Genomic DNA, 20086 nt, shown 5'->3' with positions numbered 1-20086 from the left:
GGCACTTTGGGTGAGTGCAAAATTAGCTATTCCTTAGCATTCTAATGAAGTTAGCCATAAACTAAGCCCTCAATGAAAGAGATAGTGTGGCCTCCTAAATAACCTTGAACATAACAGACAATACACTTTGATCCTTGGCTGAATGATGCCAGATGTGTTCAGAGAGAAGAATGAAATGTAAATATAAAAAAAAGATTTTTTTTTTAAAATTAAATAAAAAAAGGTGCATTGTTGTGCGTGTTATGTTTGATATCCGGAAAACCCCACCTACCAATCAAATCGTCAAAACAATGTTTGACACATTTAAGATTTGTAATATTATTTTCGTGTAGTGACACAGGCAAAAACAAACACTCATTCAAAGTACAAAATTAAATTTGGTTTTGTTTGAATCAAGTCGACCGACTTAAGTAAAAAAATAATTGAATTTTTTTCATATTGAATTTTATAAATAAACAGTACGAAGATCTATCATTGCCCGGTATTGAATCAAGAAACCTATGACCCTTTTAAAGTGCACAGCCCATAACATCATATTACCTTACGCACTTTTGTTACCATGCTATTTTGGAAGTCACAAGAAACAAATGCACACTGACAAAGGAGAAGTCATTATTATTCATGCTCTCTGTTCAGTCATGGGAAACAATGGATAGCCCATGTAAAAGTGGCTGTGCATGTAACTGTGAAATCCCTAACTATTCCTCTCCTATGTCAGTACTGCTTGAGTCTAGTGAAAAGGAAACACCCAGGATAGCTAGAAACAACACCAAGATAAACGGAGAACACATATAGCACTTGGTATTACCAAGTGGTCATCCATGTTAGTACTGACCAGGATCAACGTTGCTTAACTCTGGTGATGTAACGGGAATTGGTGTGTCAATGTGATTATGCCAAATCGTACAAGTGGTCATACAATTTTATTAATATAGACAGTCTGCAGAAATTGGAAGTTGTATATTCATTTTGTTATATTAATATGACCTGAGGTGGTGAAGGACGTGAATTTCTGATCTCACATATATGAACTACATGGGGGAAAAGGGGGAGGAGTTTCTTCCCATTTTTATCTATTGTTCACTATCACTTGCTACTCAAGGATCGAGTCCACAGCAGTTATTTCCGGAATACAATTTTGCATCCAAGCAAACTAATTCGGTCTTGAAGTTGCTTAGGAATGACATAACTGATTCATTGGAGTTTTGTTTCCCATTGACATAACAGTTAGTTTTGACTTTGTGTTATTGAAGCTGAAAGTGCTAAGGCTTGAGTCAGCTCTGCATTGTCAGCGGTTGCAATGCAGAGCGGACAAAGATTTTTACTATTTGGCTCCATCAGATGCTAAGGACATCATATTTACATCATTCACAATGGAATAGGAATCTTATATCTATTATCTCATGAGATACAAAGCCAACTCTGGATTTAACAGTTTTTGTATAGGACTTTTGTATTTTTTATAAACTCATTTGCAACTGTTTTAAAAGGCGGCTTTGTTTTCAGAGCATCTATTTTGTTGAAAGCAATTGAAATACTGGTTTTGACAAGCAATGCGAGAGCCACACTCAGAAGTGTATACTGACTGGTTGCTTGGTTGCTGTTAGATTTTTTTTTTTTTTAGAGAATATAAAACTCAATACCAATGATTAACCAATCAAACATATCAGAGGTAACACAGAACACACTTTTTCTGATAATGGAATACAAAAGAATTTCAGAGACAAAATATCTGAAGCTATCCCATCAGTCAGTGAGTATCGATACACTTTGTGATGGAAACGGACAGGAGAGGTTTCTCTGAACTTAAATGTGTTCTTACTGGAGATGTTGATTGATTAGAAGAACCTAGAGGAAATAGAACAGTAGATATATGGTGTTCAGGGAAAATTGTTTGGTTGTTATGTTTTATGACATATCAACCCTTTTCGAGTTACTTAATGCAAAATCAAGTCATTTTGATTTATAAAATCTTGTAAGATTTTATAATGCAAATTATTTATTTAAATATTTATTCATGTTTTGGGTGTTTTGCAGAGGAAAATTGTTTTCCTTTTTGGCTTTGCAGACATAATTAAGTTTTGAAAAAGGAAAAGAAAAAAAAACATTTAGGTCAGGAAGCCAATATCTTCAAGACAGTCTGATCTGGCAGCACTAAAGAAAGTCGTCAGGAAAAGATCAAGAGGGCTTGCAAACTGTTCATCAGTATTGAGTATGTGGAAAATGTGATTCTATTTTTATGCAAGTCATTAGAAAAATTTCCCTCCTCGTTTGTCTTGTCGGAATAAACTAGTCATTTCTACATTGTAAACATTAGGGTCAGATATGAATGTTAGCAGAAGAATAAATTGACAGAATCTTGTCAATCTTTTCGGAGATTCGCTTAATGACAATAACTCCATTGGGGACGATACAGAACAAAAATAAAAGCAGTGCTGTGAATAAGTGCAACATGGAAACATAAATAAGGACACTCAAGGGTCGTCATTGGAGATGTGTGCCACATGAAAACCCGTCCCTGATGTAGGCACAAATTCCATTTTGAATGTTATGTTTTGAAATGAATAAGCTGAAATTTTGTTGATGTCATTAATAGAAATGTTGGTTTCAGTTGGTTAATTATTTAACTATTTATCAATATTTGATTATCAAAAGAATGTAAAAATACACTAAGAATTAAATCAAGTTTTTAACCTAATTAAATTTGTTAACTTAACTTTTCATAAATTTTAGCCTTTTTTCTGCAGAAAAATGTTAAAATTAATACAAATAGATGGCTTTAAATTTCTCAGAAATGATGAAATTTTTAGGTATATTTCATGATTTTTAAAATTTTTTATAGAATATACCTAACTAAAATACTAAGTCCATGATGGTGATGATAAAAAAAAGGTGTCCAATTTCTGTTTTCTGTGTTGGAGTTTACCCATCTAACATGTATCGTGTGCTAGTTTTTGACTATGATGTAATTTTTTTTAGCTCCTTATATGAAGTGGCTTCATGCCTTGTTTGGAGTAATTTCCATAAAAAAATACTAGGTAAAATCGTACAACAATATAATTAATTATAAATTAATAAAAGAAATTATTAATCATGTAGTATGATTAATAGAATGAAAATCGGAAATAAAACATACAACAAATAACTGTTACCTAATGCAATAAAATTTTCTACTGACCTGTTTTAAACATCTAAAAGTTTTTAAAATTTACTTTATTTCAATGTAAAATTTTGTCTGTATGCTACAATTTGAAAAAAGTAAAAAATCCAAAATGATAACTGTGTGTAGGTATTTCACTTCTTAAAAGACTTACTTTACCACTAACCCTAACTCCGGCTACCCCTCCCCCCTTGACACTTAGAGTTAGTAGTAAGGTAAGTCATTTTGTTTTTACTACCTTTTAAATCTGAAATTAGCAGCCACGTCCAAACAAAATCGAACGCCTTTTTTAATTTACTTGTATTTGACTAGGTAACAATAGCAAATACAGAAATATTAAATCTTAACATTCAGTTTCCACTCTTTAAAATTATACAGGTCGGTAGAATATTAACTTTTCTTGCATTTGGTGAAAAATTATTTGATCCATATTTTGTTTTAGATTTTTCTTCCGTTAACCAAACTATATGAAATTCCAAGAAATGGTTTAATGTTTATTTCTGTTTATTCTAGTGAAATATCAAATTGATTCATTCAAAATATTTTTTTCCTCTCATAAAATTTCTATGGCAGCCATTTTGGGTAATATAAACAGAATTGACGAGCAACAATCAATGTTATTCAAAATTTGAGTGAAAACCAATAGAAATAAATAGACGAGATATTAAACTTAACTATAAAACAACTGAAACAAACGAACCAGCTTGGCAAAGTTAGTTTGTGACAATCCAACTTCCTCAAAACGGTGCACTTTGGGTGAGGGCAAAATTAGCTATTCCTTAGCATTCTAATGAAGTTGGCCATAAACTAAGCCCTCAATGAAAAAAGATAGTGTGGCCTCCTAAATAACCTTGAACATAATAGACAATACACTTTGATCCTCGGCTGAAGGCCTGGTAGTAACGGTGCCAGACATGCTTAGAGAGAAGAATTAAATGTAAATATAAAAAAAAGGTGTGTTGTTGTGCAGGTTATGTTTGATATCCGGAAAACCCCACCTACCAATCAAATCGTCAAAACAATGTTTGACACATTTAAGATTTGTAATATTATTTCCGTGTAGTGACACAGGCGAAAACAAACACTCATTCAAAGTACAAAATTAAATTTGGTTTTGTTTGAATCAAGTCGACCGACTTAAGTAAAAAAATAATTGAATTTTTTTCATATTGAATTTTATAAATAAACAGTACGAAGATCCATCATTGCCCGGTATTGAATCAGGAAACCTATGACCCTTTTAAAGCTCACGGCCCATAACATGATATTGCCATCATTATTATTATTTTGGTGCTTATGCCCTTTTGTTACAGTGCTATTTTTTAAATAGTACTCTAAGTTTTATTCAAGTTTTACGATATCTTCTTTTTTTTTTTTAAATTAAATTGTTAAGTTGAAAGTACAGAATAATTACAAAACACCCTCCCCTCCACATGTTAAGAGTGGCTTTCTAAATAATAACGTTTTTATTTCAGTTCGGTAACAAAAGTGCATAAGTTGCGTTAAATCGTCTCTATTTTCCCCACACTCTTCCCGATTTCATGATCACAGCAATGGTATAGAAGTGGTGGTTGCCTCTGTCGAGTGCTTCTTTGAAGAGGGGGAACTGGCGCACAGCTCATCTTTGCTTGCGCTCCCGTCCGCAGTCTGTGGGTTGAAAAAAACTGCGTTCCCTGGGAGGCTACTGATGTCTGAGTCGTTTTCGGATAAAGCTGGTGTGAACTAGAGTGATGCCTCACTGATCTCCAACTATAATTCGCTCGTGTCGTCCAGCGGTTGTTGCAACAGCATTGCCAGCCACAGGTCCCTAACGTGATGGGGCACGCCGTCGACTCGCACTGCCTGTGTGCTGATCACCTTAGTGACACATCTGATTCCATACCTTGTTGTACACTTGCCACATGGGTTTTTAATCCAGACGACATCCCCTTTCTTCAGTCTATCTCTGGTTTGTTTCCAGTTTGGGCAACGGGTTGGTCTCTATGCCTTTATACCCTGATGTGATACCTGTACAATGTGTCGGCCAGTGCCATGGAGGTTCAGATATCATCCTTTGGGGTGGTGTTGTACAGGTAGACCTCTTCAGACACCGTGCAGCCTGTTCTGGCTGCAATGGTCTTGACAGTCCTGTAGTTCTGCTCAATGACCTCATTTCCGCTTGGTACTTGGGCACATCGGAACCACAGGTGTACTCCACAGCCATCAGCAAACTTTTTGAACACTGGTGAATGCAGTGCCATTGTCAGTTAGTATCTCTGTTGGGGGACCTTGTTCAAGGAAAACACTGTTTAACTGACAGATGATGGTGGCTGTATCTTGCTGGTGTAGTGGCCGCTATATTGCAAACCTGGATGGGCTGCAGTCAATGAGAGTCAGGAAATCCTCGCCGTTGTGGTGGGTGATATATATCACCAGCTGGCTCCAGTGGTCCCTCACCTCCAGCTTTCCTTTCTCCCAGTGAACGGGTGCTGGATCGATGGATTGCCACACAGCTTTTGACCACTCTCCTGACGTCTGCCTTCTGCACTCCTGAATCAACCAACTTAGCGAAATATAAGGTGCGTTTGATACCAGGGTTCCTACTTTGCTGGTGGACTTCTTTGATTCGATTAAATCAAACGGAGCCCACGGATGTGGTGCAGGTAAGTTGTACGGGTTCAATGGCTCTCTTGGTGGCATCAAGCTATGTTTGGGGTACCCTTGTCAAACAATTTGCTTTGTTCAGGCTGGATTTGATAAGGGACATCTCGAGTGACAACGTGTATTCTTGTACCAGTCTTAGGATTGTGTCAAGCTGCTGTCGGATGAGCATCTCGCTCATGGCTTTGGTTTGCACCCTGGCTCGCCTGGTAAGGGTATCTGAAATCCACTTGTGAATGCAGGCGGAATCGGTGAATAGTCGCAGGGTAGTCGATTTCCACAGGATTGCCAAGTTTATCCCCTCAATTAAGGCATTGAGCTCTTCCAGGTTTATATGCTGGGAGTCCTTTTCTGGTCGTAGCCAGCAAGCATCCTTCACTATGGTCCCATCATGGACTAACGACATGTCAGTGGCAAGAGAGCTTGTATCAACCCAGACACTGAGGTCTCGGCCATCGACGCACCATCTGCCGCATGCTGGGTCTTCCTCACACACCTGGTAAGGACCTCCCCAACCATAGTGTTGAGAGGGGCATCATGAATTTCATCACACCCAGCGGTAACATCAGACGCTCTCCATTTGATGAACGCCACTGCAACATGAAGCCAGCTGTCCACAGGGAGGTGCTCAACTAACTTTCCACAGATAAAATATGCTTCGCTGCATAGCAACGTGGGGCATGTCTGGGACCTTATTCCCTCGTTTCCAACATAGGACGTCATTCTCTTTCCAGACATACAGATCAGGCATCCATGCACCATCCTGTAGCCTTTCCGGTTCCTTGCCGAGGAGGTCAAAGTTGCAGAGATGCTCCTTCACATGCGCTGCATCCATAATTCCTTCGTCCATGTACACATCATATATGCAGATGCTGCCTGCTGTACACACTCATTCTTAGCCAGGACGGCATCAACATCTACATAATTGATGGCACCACATTAAGTCCAAACCCCATGCGGCTTAGACAATACCTTTTTCCCTTAATAAGTATGGCTTGGTAGTGGCACAGTGATTGGTATACATACACTTGAAGATAGGCTTTGCGAAGATCTAATAAAGATACATTAGATCCCATTTGCCACCATTCTCTCAATTTTTCAGTGCATACGTACGTATGCGCGAGTTGTAAAAGGTTCCACGTGCTCATTCGGTTCCTGATAATCGAGCATCGGCCTCACCTTCTGCTTGTTTTGCTGGATAACCGCCATTAAAAGGATGAGGCACTTTGAGGGATCCAATTCCTTCTAGAGATAAGGAACTAGCTACCCGTTATCGATCCAAGTCCATAGTTACTTGCTGTATTCCGCACGGGCTCCGGGGGGGAAATCTTATATTCCAGCACACTATTGTACAATTTCTCTGGCGGCTGCTCGTTTAACCATTTTCAGGATACTGTCCAAGACTTTGTGCGCTGGGCAATTTCAGCACGAAATTCAGATTGCTCCAGTTCCATGGCTGCGCCCAGAGCGAGACCTGCTTCAGTGAACCGTGCCCTACCCTCATTGTCAATACAGACGGCACCTAATTCTTTAGTAGCGTCAACTCCTAGGAGCAGGTCGTAACCAAGCAGTTCATGTCTATAACCAGGGCTCGCACAGCTACTGAGGACTCATCGCTGATACTCACACGGATGATGCTTACTCCACAAGAGGCTAGAGAGCCTCCACCAGCAGCCTCATCTCGTATCACATATCACAGCATGCCTTGTGCACGAGAGTCTACGTGCATCCGCTGTCTACGAGCGCAAAACATTCATGCTCATTGACGCACACGCTCACCGCCGGTAGCGCCTTGTTTAACAGCGATCTGGGGAGAAGACTGGGTTATAGCTTACTCCCCTTACCCATTTCCCGGACAACTTCTTGCTACGTGGCCCAACTTGTTGCACCGGTAGCCACGCACACGTCTTCGCATCCCTCAGTCAGGCGCATCCTTCACACTGCTTTGGCAGTCTCTGGAAAAATGGTTTGGCCCGCCACATCTATAACACTTCACATCTTCTGTTGATGGTGCAGGTGCTTCCTCGGCTGCTGAAACCGGCTCCGCATTATCTTTTAGAATATTCCGAGCTCTGGCCAGCAACTCGTCTAGCCCCAGCTCACTGATCCTTGACGATGCTCACAGCAGTTGGCTGGTGTTGTCCGACCAGAAAGGTGCATCCTAATATTTGGTCGCTCGCTCAACCGAACGGCACGGCCAGCTTCCTTAAATCCGCCAGATACACATCCACCGTCTCATTTGGCCCAAGCTGCCGTTTGGTGAACTGCCTCTAAGCAACAAAGGGGTCCATAGCAAAGGCTGTGAATAGTACCTGTCTAACCTCCTCCAGGCCAAGTTCATCTCCAAGCTGCTGATAGATGGCATACGCTCATTTGGTGAGCCTCAGCGGGATGACTAGTGCTGGATCCTTTATTTGACATAGACTGCAGACACGCTTGGCCTTTTCCCACCACTTGACTACGGAGGGGCCGGCAGGGGAGCCATCAAACTTTACAATCAGTTTTAGGTCGAACCTGTCCATGACGAAATAAAAAAGTTAAAATAGCTTGAATCAGAAAAGTATGAGTCGTACGATGTTCACTCTACACAGGTCTGAACGCTTCTTTCTTAGAACTGCCTGCCAATGGAACACTGTTCTGCTGGCTTATTTCTTGACCAACTACAATATCACTGCCTTCAAAAAAGTCTGACGATGTTCACTCTACACAGGTTTGAACACTACTTTCCCCCCCTGCCCCCCAACATGCTTTTATGGTGCCCGGGCACACCTCAAAATAACGTGTGAGATGTGATTTTTCAAGAACTGTTTGAGACTGTGGGTATTACAAGACCACGGTCGCCATCTTGAATCTTTTCGTTTTTCCTTCTCAGTCCGCATGACAGACAGACATGAGCACTTTTTGCGGTAAGCCTTCTCTATTCTCCCCACAGAGGCCAATAAAATGGTCCACCTCTTTCGATCTATCTTTTAGGAAATTCCTGATTTAGAAAATTTTTTTTTTCCGTAGTAAATTTTGTAAAGAACTATTCAATAACTATACTTAAAACTAGGAACATGAAACTTTACAACATTTTTTTACAGATTATTTCTATTGCAAATACAAATGAAGTTATAATTTTTTAAAGTGCACACAAACTTTATAGACAGCCTATATATGATTATAGGGGGCTTAAAAGCTCTGAGAGTCAAACAAACATGCAGACACTACAATTCAATAAATTATATCGATATAAAAAGAAAGTAAATACTAAGTTCATAAAATCTAGATTTTTGCAATTAAAAAACATATTAGCTAATAAATGGAATAAACGATTGAAAGATTAGGCGCTTCTACATTATTAGGACGAAATTTTGTAGTCGATAAATGGAGTTTTCAGATAAAAAAACAATGGTTTCTACTGATTTTTGATTCCCCGACAAAAGGAGGGTGGACCTGTAAATTCACCCTTGTCCGTCTGTCCACACTTTTCTCAGCTACGGCTTAGAATTTTTTAAAATTTTGTACAAACATTAAACATGATATGAGTAAAAAAACTAACAAAACGCATTTTCCAGGAAACTCTGGTTGTCCCCCCAAGGGGTGCCTTTTGGGTTAAAATGGCTAAAACTGACACTTTTGCGTTTATTAAAAAAATTTGATGCCTTGGATTTTTATAAAACTTTCTGAAAAGTTGTAACTAACTGATTTCTATATAATTTTCTTTGTCTATACTTCGAGATAATTCTTGGGTGTGCTCCAGGGGCTCTTTTAGGGCTAATAAAAACACTCCGTTTTGGGGACTATTTTACCACATTTGTCCGAAATTTTCTGTGTATGTATATTTAGCAATTTTGTATGGTGCTGAACTCAAATTTAAATATGTTAAAGTCTTGGGGACTTTTGGGGCTAAATGAAGGGGGCGGGGGCAAATGATGGACTTAGTCATTTCTCTTTTTGCATGGTGCAGAACTCAAATTTACATATGTTCAGGCCTAAAATGCACCGTTCTTTCATTTTCACCAAGATTTTACGTGCCCTAGTGGACTTTTGGGGTTAAGAGGGTGTGTGTGTGTGCTGAACTTAGTCTTTTTTTTATGCCTCGTTCACTGTGCACTCACGGGGGGATCATTCATGCTTCACTTCTTTTTTTTTTTTTTTTGTCAATTCTAATAAATTACAATGGTAGCTTCCAAATTATGCAGTCGAAATTACCTGAATATTACTGAATTATTAAACAAAATAAATAAACTAATCGTATTAGCAGGCAAAAAATTGCGGCCATTTTGTTAAAATGAAACGGAAAATTACCTCCCTTTTTAATTCTCCCGTGTGTTTACGATCGTTTTACTTTTCATCAAATTCTATTTTTTATTTTATTTAATAATTTTCTACCTCATCGATTTTCGTAATTTTTGGATATAATAATCTTAAAAATACGAGGAATACATAGATATTGTTTACCTGTGAAATTCAGTATTACGATTTCCGAAATTTCATTCTAATAGTGTAGAGAAGTGCCGAAGATTACCAGAAAGTAAAGAAACATCAAGTTGACTAAAGAATTTTTTTTTATTTTTCCTTTCTATTTTAAAAAGATTTACCTCAGCTTTTTAATATGACGGAATTAGTGGATATTTGATGCTTCAAATTTATTCCGATATTATTTCGATAGTTGGGGTTTAGTACTGTATTCACAATTACGAAAATTATTTTTTTTTTACATTTAGTTTTTACTACTTAGTCTTTTAGTAATCAAAATAATTTGGCACTTGTGCATTTTAACATCCCGTGCAAATTTAGAAAGCCAATCTTAATTTAGGTAAGCAAAGGAGGGGGGGTGTAAAATCTTCCCTCGCTACGGACGGAACTTTCCTAAAATGAAAATAAAAAATGTTAAAATCCACAAGTGCCAATAATTTTCTTTAATCCCCAAAATCTATGGTTTATATGATAAATGATAGCCAAGAAACATTTGATATAATCTGTTATTTCTTATTTGGGGCGCATTATGGACCTAATAAATCTCTTTAATTTCGTAAATGGATCTGCGAAACTCAAACGGAGACAGATGAAACTGAAAACGCATCAATAGCGTTTGTTTACTATTTACGAAAACTAATATGTCCAGAGATAAAAACATTCTTATCAATGATTTCAGCTACGCACCCTTTAGTTTATCAATGAAATCTCATTTATCTCTAGTATTGGGTCCAGGTTGTTAGTTGGTCAATGTAGGTATTTCGTATGTCGATTTCATGTCTATATGAACATACTGCGTGATCGAAAGAAAATTATAACCGAGCGAAATATTCCAAACATATAAACTTATAATTTATTCGGTACTCATGCACTTATTGATCCGTGCTGAAATGATAACGTTATTATTTAAAAAGCCATTCTTAACATGGGGAGGGGGAGGGTGTTTTATACCTACCTTACAATTGAATAAAAAAAACATATCATAAAAGTTTAATTAAACTTGGAAATACGATTTAAAAATAGCGCGGATCAGTAAGTGCATTAGCACCATTTATTCTACGGTTTAGTAATAAATAAATAAATAAAAAATGTGGTTCGAAGGTTTTCTTTTTTTAAAGTTTAATTTAATTGCGTAGGGGAAAAAAACCTGGCGATTTCGTTTCACAAGAAAGCGCCATCTGAGAGGTAAAAAAACGAAACAAAACCTAAATCAAGGGGAGATAACTCCAGTGCCAATTTGACAGGTGATTTAAGTTAAAATAAATGCGAAGTGCATTAAATTTTCGTTTTACAAGATTTTAATTTATAATGTAAATTATATTTACAACACAAACATTGATTATTGAGTAAGACAGGAATGCGCGAGAAAATTAACGCGTCTTTGGCTTATGCACACAAAACCGTGACGTTTTATCTAAATAGAATACTTGACATTGAATTCAGGATTAGACAGTACTTTTTATCAGTTTAAAGGTTTAAAATTACTTTAAAATTTTGAAGTATCACAACGTAACCATGTGTCAGTCATTATATATATATATATATATATATATATATATATATATATATATATATATATATATATATATATATATATATAAAATGGTTGATTTATATTTACATAACACTTCGAAATTCGAAAGTAATTTTGAAACCTTCAAACGGGCAATTTTCTTTTCTCGCATTAAAGTTAACTAAACGAAATACTAAGTTCTCTGGGGAAAAAATTGATAGTATAGATTACACACACACATTATATATATATATATATATATATATATATATATATATATATATACTTCGCCAGTACATCTTAAAGTGAAATATAATAATTAAAAAAACAAAAAGGTACAAGTTTTATAGTCTTTTGAAAAGGAATTTGGAACGCTGAAAGGATACAATCTGAATGAAATGCCATTACTCATTTTAACATGATCATTGAAATAATATAAATCTATCAAATTGGGAGGATCCTTTATCTCAATGATGTCTTTTCGGGTCACGAGTCGTCTACTATTCGAACGTGCCATTCTATAGTCTATTATATTAATTAAACTTTATAAATCGTGTTATCTTGTTCCTCGTCGTGTATATTGCCTTAATCCACTAAATGATTGGGGATAATCATGCACACTGGATGACGTCACAAAATGATAGGCGAGAGCATTTAAATGACGTTTATCGAGACAACAAGTTGTTGTCTCGATAAACGTGATTTAAATGCTCTTGTCACAACAACTGATAGGTCCTGAACTGTCATCTTCATCTGCACCCTCTGTCCCACCGACGAAATGTTGCGTCCCTCTGCTTGTTCTATAAGTATTTTATAAGTATTTAGTGAATGTTCTGACGAACTGCAAGCACTTGTGCCCTCACGATACCCTCGACAAACCCGACAAGCAGCTAAATCCCACCACTCCTACACAATGGAGAGGAGATCCCTATGTAGGAGAGCTTTCTACTCCAGCTCCCTGCTTCCCCAACTGTACTGACATGCAGAAGTTCAAGTGTAACATCTTACTGCCCAACTCCCTACATAGTACTCCAGTAGCTTATGTCCCTAGCTCCCTACACCAAAGTGGCAAAATGCCTTGTTTGGGGTGAAAATCTAATAAAAAAAACAAAAAACAAACAAACAACAACAAAAACACGCGAACTGAATGGTTACGTATCGTCTACTACGGTGAAAGTGCACTGGGTAAACTAGCAAAACTGGATCTTGTTTGTTATACTTCCACCGTGCACACCAGGTGACATAATAAAAGGCAAATTATATAAAAAAAGACAAAAAAGTGAGAGGAAGCGAATGACGTAAATAATTAAAAGATAGAAGGGAAAGATGTCATTAATAGGCATATTTACTAGAAAATGGGCGACGTCACAAAATGAGCTTTAGTTTTTTTAAGTCGCTCAAAAACTACCAGTCATCATTTATGATGTCATCCATTTTTAAATAAATATTTTCTTCCAAAATCATGGTAATCAATCAATATAAAAGTTAAGAAATTATATAAACAAATACTGACCCAACGGATACGAACGCTTAAAAATTATTGCGTCGCAAGTAAATTAGAATTGTTTTTTTTTTTGTTTGCTTTTTTTTTTTGCTGTTCAAACATTATTTACATTTTTTATAATCGAAAAGCAATAATATATTATATAGTATTATCAAAAATAATACAGAAATGTTATTGCTAAGATTACATATTAATTACATTTATACGGCGTTACCCGGGTGTTGTCTTAAATGCATTTTTGTTTCATCCATTTTTTTTTTTTTTTTGTGAAAGTTATTATTACGGCATTATTCAGCTATCATATAATTTAAAAACTAAGTTGCTAGAAAACTATATTTAGGTCGTGTTTCAAGTTCTATTTATAAAATTATCGTTTATAAAAAGCTTTCAAAACTTGCATTCTGTTAACAAAACAACGTAGAAATTAAAGCCAAAAATTGCTTCGTATTCGACAGTTTACATGTTTCCAAATTTCGAAAAATCACGAATTTAATTACTTTTTTTTTCAACTATTAACAAAAGATTAAAATACTTACTTGTTTACGAATACACTAAAATATTTTTTTTTCTAAATAGGATTTTTTAAAATTTCGTTTTATTTTTTTTTATTTCAATAAATAGTAAATAAAAATAATTCAATAGAGGGATAGCGATACAAGAGAAGTTATCACGCAATTTCATTAATATAAAGATTTTGTAGTTAATTATTATCTTGGTAAATACGTTGGCGTTTTTAACGGATATATTGTCAATAAATTATTTTAGATCAGGAAATATTCTTACTGTTAGAAACTAGAGATTACAAATTCATGACAAGTAACTTAAATCTGAATTGGATAAACCTACGAAATTGTTTTTTTCATTTGTGTGAAATAAACAATACCGAAGGGTATGTGTGTGTGTATATATATATGTAACCTGAAGAATTCCTTCGGTGGAATAAGACAAACGTTTCTGTGAGACTCACTCACCACGATATATATTAATAAAGTCAGATTTTAAAAAGGCTCGAAAAAAGTTAAAATAAAGTTATCTGGTATATTCTGAGCTATAGACTAATAGTGTATATATATATATATATATATATACACACACACACACACATACATACATACACACATATATATCACTCCTTAACACAAACCACAAAGGACTAGACAGCGGAAACAGAAATCAAATTCCGATAATAAACAACTTCTTTACCAAATCTATATTATAATTTAAAACAAAAAAAAATAAATAAATAGATAATTCTACATAGGATTCCCATAGAAATGTGTAAATACGAGATAGATATCCAAACCGAAACCTCCAACTTATAAAACATGGCCGTTCAAAAGCGAAGACCCCAATAAGAGTAAATAAATATTAATAAAACACTGACACATTAGACAATCCTCAGTCGGCCCATTCGATTCCTGACTGTCTTAACAAACGATTAGCTTTATCATTTCGCAGAAAATAACCGCATGATACAAATTAATTTAAAATAAAAATGAAACGTACCTCTGACAATCGAAGATAACGTCACTATAAGACAGTAATAATACACGCTTCTCCTAAAGCAAACTTTCACGGCTGACGTCACAACAAATCTCCCTGCGCAGTGAACAACGGAAATGACCGAATGCAAAGGAAAATGTTGCCCCTCCCCAACCAAGAAAAGTACGGAAGATCAGATTGGTAATAAAACACTGGTCACCTTCAAAATAAAATAAAAACAAACGAACAAAAACAAAAAAATAAGTTTCCAACTTTTTAAATATTAAGTTAAGCATTACACACACACACACACACACACACACACACACACACACACGCACACACTGTAAACAAAATCATCTTGGTGAGAACTAGTTTTGTTGAAAATTAACACTAACATTCAATGAAAATATTTCAACAGTGATTTTTTAAATAGGAACTTTGTATATTAATAAAATTGTTGTCTGTGTATATGTGCGTTTCTCGCAACTGTATAACTTATGCATCGTTGTTGCTGTTGTTTTTATTATTTTTGTAATTATAATTTAATTTTTTTAATTATGTATTAAAATGGAAAATGCAATAATATCCTTTATATTTTCTAAGTTTATCTTGTCGAACATTGGTACATGTTCTTGACAAGAAAAATGTATTTCCAGAATTCCCTCTTAGCAAAGGTACATTATTGTTAACAACGCAAAAAGGATGAAAAATTTTACAACAAATAACTTTTACCAAACATGACAAAATGTAAACCTGCATAGCTTTTCAGTTTGAATACCTTTTTAAAGAGTTTCTAATTTCTAAATTTGTATCGTTTCTTTGGAGGGATTCAAAATGACTGCCGTAATTTACTCGTTTAATGTTGTATTTTTAACAACTAAAAAATCGAAAATTAAACAAAAATACACCTGATAACTATCAACAATACGATAAAAATTACATTTTCGACCGATCTGTATATTTTTAACTTACTGAAAATGTTTTTCAGTTCTTTTTTATTTCAAAATACTCGTCCATATTATTACAAGCATCCAAGGTAGTGACTGATACAGATTCTGAAATTAGAAACACGTTTAAAAAAGTAAAATTATCATTTGTTTTGTTTTTTCACCTATTTTGCATTGTTAACTATAATACACCTCTGCCACTTCAACTAAAAACAACAATTTAGTTACAAAATTAAATCCCAATGTAGTATTGGTTCCTTCAGAAATAAACGAGTCATTCTAATCTTTTATTAATAGTTGAAAAGAAAAGGGAATTTGAAAACATTTAAGCTGTCATTTAAACTAGCTTAAAAATGCTTAGTAAATCTTTATGAAGGTTTTGAAAAATATTTACATTCAATAATTTGATAAATAGAGATTAAAACATTACCTTACTTTAACAAACAGTCAGGGCATTTTTCAGTATAGACAATAAAATGAAAAAAATTGTTAAAAATAAAAACAAATATATATACAAATAAATGTCACTAAAGATAAGATAAATTACTCTTCTACCTACATATGTTTTTGTGTTTTAACTTATTTTAAAGCGTTTATTTACTTTGAAACACAAGAAGAGGCAAGTCTAAAGTTAGAACAAGAAAAAAATGGCTGACATTAGATGATCATATGCAGAGTCTTGATGATCACACAAAATAAAAAATTAAACAAAATGCTGATAGAAACCCACCCAATAAATATCACCAATCATGCGCAAATGTAATGTTCTACCAATATTTTATTTAATTTCCAATTTTGGGCGATTATTGTGACTCCTCAGATGACTGCCTAATGTCAAATATTTTTTCTTGTTCTAACTCTTGTTCTAAGACTCAAGACAACTTGTGTTTCAAAGAAATAAATGCTTTAAAATAAGTTAAAATAAAAAACCTTACCTAGGTCGGTAGAAAAGTAACTAATCTTACTTTTGGTAACATTTATTTCATATATATTTGTTTTTGACCACTTTTTCATTTTGTCGTCTATCGTGAAAAATACCCAACAATTATATTTTTAGAACAAATTGCTTCAGTTAATAATTTAGTGATCAGACCAAACTGTAATAATTAAATTTAATATTCCATATCCTATTTTTAAAAAATTTATAATTTGGTTAAAAATTAAAAAAAAAAAATGAAACCAAAATGACTTCCAAATTAAAAGACTTCAAAGCAACACTAGTTAATAGTTAAATATATTTTAATTGATTATATTTTAATTAATAATTATATGAATTTATTCAAATTAATTGATTTATTAAATTTCATCATTTTAAATTCTAGATGAAACGCATTTTGGCTTGGAACGAAGTGTAGTATCTGTTCTGCTGCTGCACTTAGTCTTTTCTCTCCTTGATCAATGAAGAAGAATTCCTTCTTGACTGAGGCAATTTTTATTTTTGTTCCAATTCAGAGTGCCGCATTTTGGGAGCTGAATTTTCCTCATGTTAAAAGTGGACCATGTGTCTAACTTTGCCCCCGTGGGTGGGGAGGCAAGTCCATACGAACTCAACAGTATACATCATTTCTATATTCTAACATCCGACAAGAGTAAGTCCCAGATTTCTGCCCCTGCATCTAACAAAAGTTATTGTTTCACTAAAGCTCTGGAGGCTTCCTTGTTTTCTTTCTTTCTTTTTTCTTCTTTCTTTTTTTTTTTTTTTTTGTTTTCTTCATAATGTCATGCTTCTTACTAAAAACAAAGTTGGGAAATTATATGGAGTCTATGCAAGGCAGTTGTGCTAAGCGATGCTGTTTTTAAGTATCAACTCTCAACTGGACAAACGCTTAAATCAGCAATTTCTTTCAACCACTCACGATATCAGAAATTGTGCGTAATATTAAAACACAAACACGCAACTTTCTCTCTCTTTTCTAGATTTTTTTTTTCTACAGTCGACGCACATGAGAACAATCTTCACAAAAACAAGTTCACACCATCTCATCTTTATGGGCCGAGATCATAGTGAAACGTTTATGAACTACTGAATGCACAACGACAACAATCACATGCAAATTCATAGAGACACTCTCTCAACCAATCATGACACAAAAAATATTCAATTTCAAATCTTGGGCATACTATAAAAACTCAAACACGCAGCTTTCTTTCTCTCTTTTCTGGTTTTCTTTCATAGTTGATATATATGAGAACGGCCCTCACAAAAATAGACTCGGACTCCTGGGCCACAAACGTTGTGGTAGACACAAGACACACAAACTTCTGTAGGCACAATAACAGTATATATACACTCACTGAACTCACATACATACAAGTTCTTACACACACTCTCTCACTGACAAAACAGAGGCAAACTGATATACACAGACAATGCCTTCTGAATTCGCACACATACAAACACGCAGGACAACAGTTGAAATAGACATGTTTGCACAAATCCTTCTTACATGTTAAACAACTTTTTTTTGGGGGGGGGTGATGATGATGATGATAGGTCACCATTTAGCAAGTGCTAAATTCACCTCACTGCTTGGTTAAGTAGATCCTTATTTGGACGAGACACCAATGTGGGATATCAGACAGATAACCCTGGTTGTCAATGTTGCCACAGAAGATTACATTTTCAAATCATGTCAGAAATCAACAGCACGGGAGTGTATGATAATTTTCCATCTGTCAAGTTGTGTAGAGGGAGAAGACAGCTTTCCAGCTGACTACAATATGGTCGTCTTCAAGTCCAATGTAAACAAGTTCTTGTTGACCCCCCCCCCCCAATAATTCATTTCTACCCGATTTTCACCAGTAACTATTAATACGCTGTTGTCTCGGTGACTACCGTACACTTTAAGGAAATGTAACGAGTAATCCTTTTTAAATGTTGGTAGAGGGAAACACTATAAAGGAAATAATATTCTGAAATACAAAGTAAATAGAATATATGATGCAAGAAGAACAAGAAACATGATTAACATTAAGAAACTCATATTTATTTAGAGTGAGGAAAAAATAGACATGTGTATCAAAGAGAATTGAATTGAAAGTTCGTCCTTATATTTGGTTGTGCCTTGTTGGGTTTGAGTGTGAGAAGATGTATGTTTAAGAAAATGGATTAAAAGATAATTCATTTCCCTATAATATTTGAAAGTCATATCTTGAGAAGAAGATATGACATTAGAAGTATATATGTGTTTGTTCAGAGTACCATTTTGTGTTTGTGTGTGTGTCTCTACCATTTTTGTTAGATGCTTGTTGTCATTGTCATCTCCATAGAGCATCAATGCGTGAGCGTATCAGTCAGAAGAACTCTCTTTTCGTCTCTCTCTCTCTGTCCTTTTCATTATCAAGTGACTGTTTGTATTGGAATAAACTACTTCACTTGTAAAAGAATCGGCCGTGTGGAAAGAATCTGTTTCAAACGAGTAGGAATCATTCTTCTTAGCTAGAAATTATGAAGTTCACACCTTTATGTGAAATAATATTTTTTTTGAGACACCATGCTGTGAATGATTTATCTCTATCTCCTTTTCACTCAATATAGACAGAGGAAGAAGTAAAAAGTAAAAAAGAGGAAACGGTAAGTTGAAAGAATAGAGAAAGAAAGAGAGTATCTTATACAAGTAAGTAACTTTTTTATATTCGTTCATATCACATCTTCAATGATGCTATAACTTTTTATTCAGACATTTATTTGTATTTAACACTAGCTGTAACTACTTGGCATCATCTAGGAGTCTTTTACTTAATATCTATATGAATACTCATTTTCATACAAAATAATGTCTCAATTAGTTATGTAAAATAAAAGACAATTAAATTTTTTACCAAGGTTGCCAGAAAAATGATTGCATTATTTTACCATTCCAGAAGGTATCCAACTCCTGACGCAATCCTCTACCTGTATGACAGCCAGATACGTCCTAAAATAGAGTGCTGTTGCCTTATCTGAGCAGGAGCTGCTTGGATCATCCTATCATGCCTTAACAAAGTTCAAAACCAGCTTTGAAACCTAGTAGGTGATGCCCTTTTATCTTTGCTGCAACCTTTTTCCCACAGAAGAGACGTTGCGAGCCTGTTTCTGCTTTATCATTATTTTCATAGCAAGTGCTCGTCTGAGCTCCAATCTATGGTCTCCCTTTACCAAACTTTCACAAAACATTCATCTAGCTGCAACAACCATCAACAGTTTCCCCCGCTCTTTATCTGTTCCTAAAGTTAAACAAAAATTCCATAAACAAAGCTTCTTTCCTATAACTGCCCACCTGTGTAACTCTGTTCTGCTGACCTGCTTTCCAGCTGACTACAATATGGTCGTCTTCAAGTCCAATGTAAACAGGTTCTTGTTGAGCCCCCCCCCTCCAATAATCCATTTCTACCTT

General features: G+C 35.2%; 1 protein-coding gene and 1 long non-coding RNA gene across 2 annotated transcripts in view; one reads left to right on the top strand and one right to left on the bottom strand.

Annotated features, from left to right (window-relative positions):
• The window catches only part of LOC145296817 (protein Mo25-like), a 102800-nt gene extending 87898 nt beyond the window's left edge, over positions 1-14902 (bottom strand). The window contains exon 1 of the mRNA XM_080142902.1: positions 14785-14902. The gene's annotated coding sequence lies outside the window, so the exon portion shown is untranslated. The remainder of the gene's footprint in view (positions 1-14784) is intronic.
• Positions 13219-19710, top strand: LOC145296818 (uncharacterized). Its single transcript, XR_013870028.1, has 3 exons — positions 13219-13325; positions 19249-19327; positions 19575-19710. It is a non-coding gene; the product is annotated as an uncharacterized LOC145296818 (long non-coding RNA).
• Positions 19711-20086: the final 376 nt, after the last annotated feature.

This window comes from Euprymna scolopes, chromosome 17, assembly GCF_053919585.1.
Source record: "Euprymna scolopes isolate OS-2025 chromosome 17, ASM5391958v1, whole genome shotgun sequence".
Taxonomy (NCBI): Eukaryota; Metazoa; Mollusca; class Cephalopoda; order Sepiida; family Sepiolidae; genus Euprymna; species Euprymna scolopes.
This window is presented reverse-complemented; position numbering and strand designations above follow the sequence as displayed.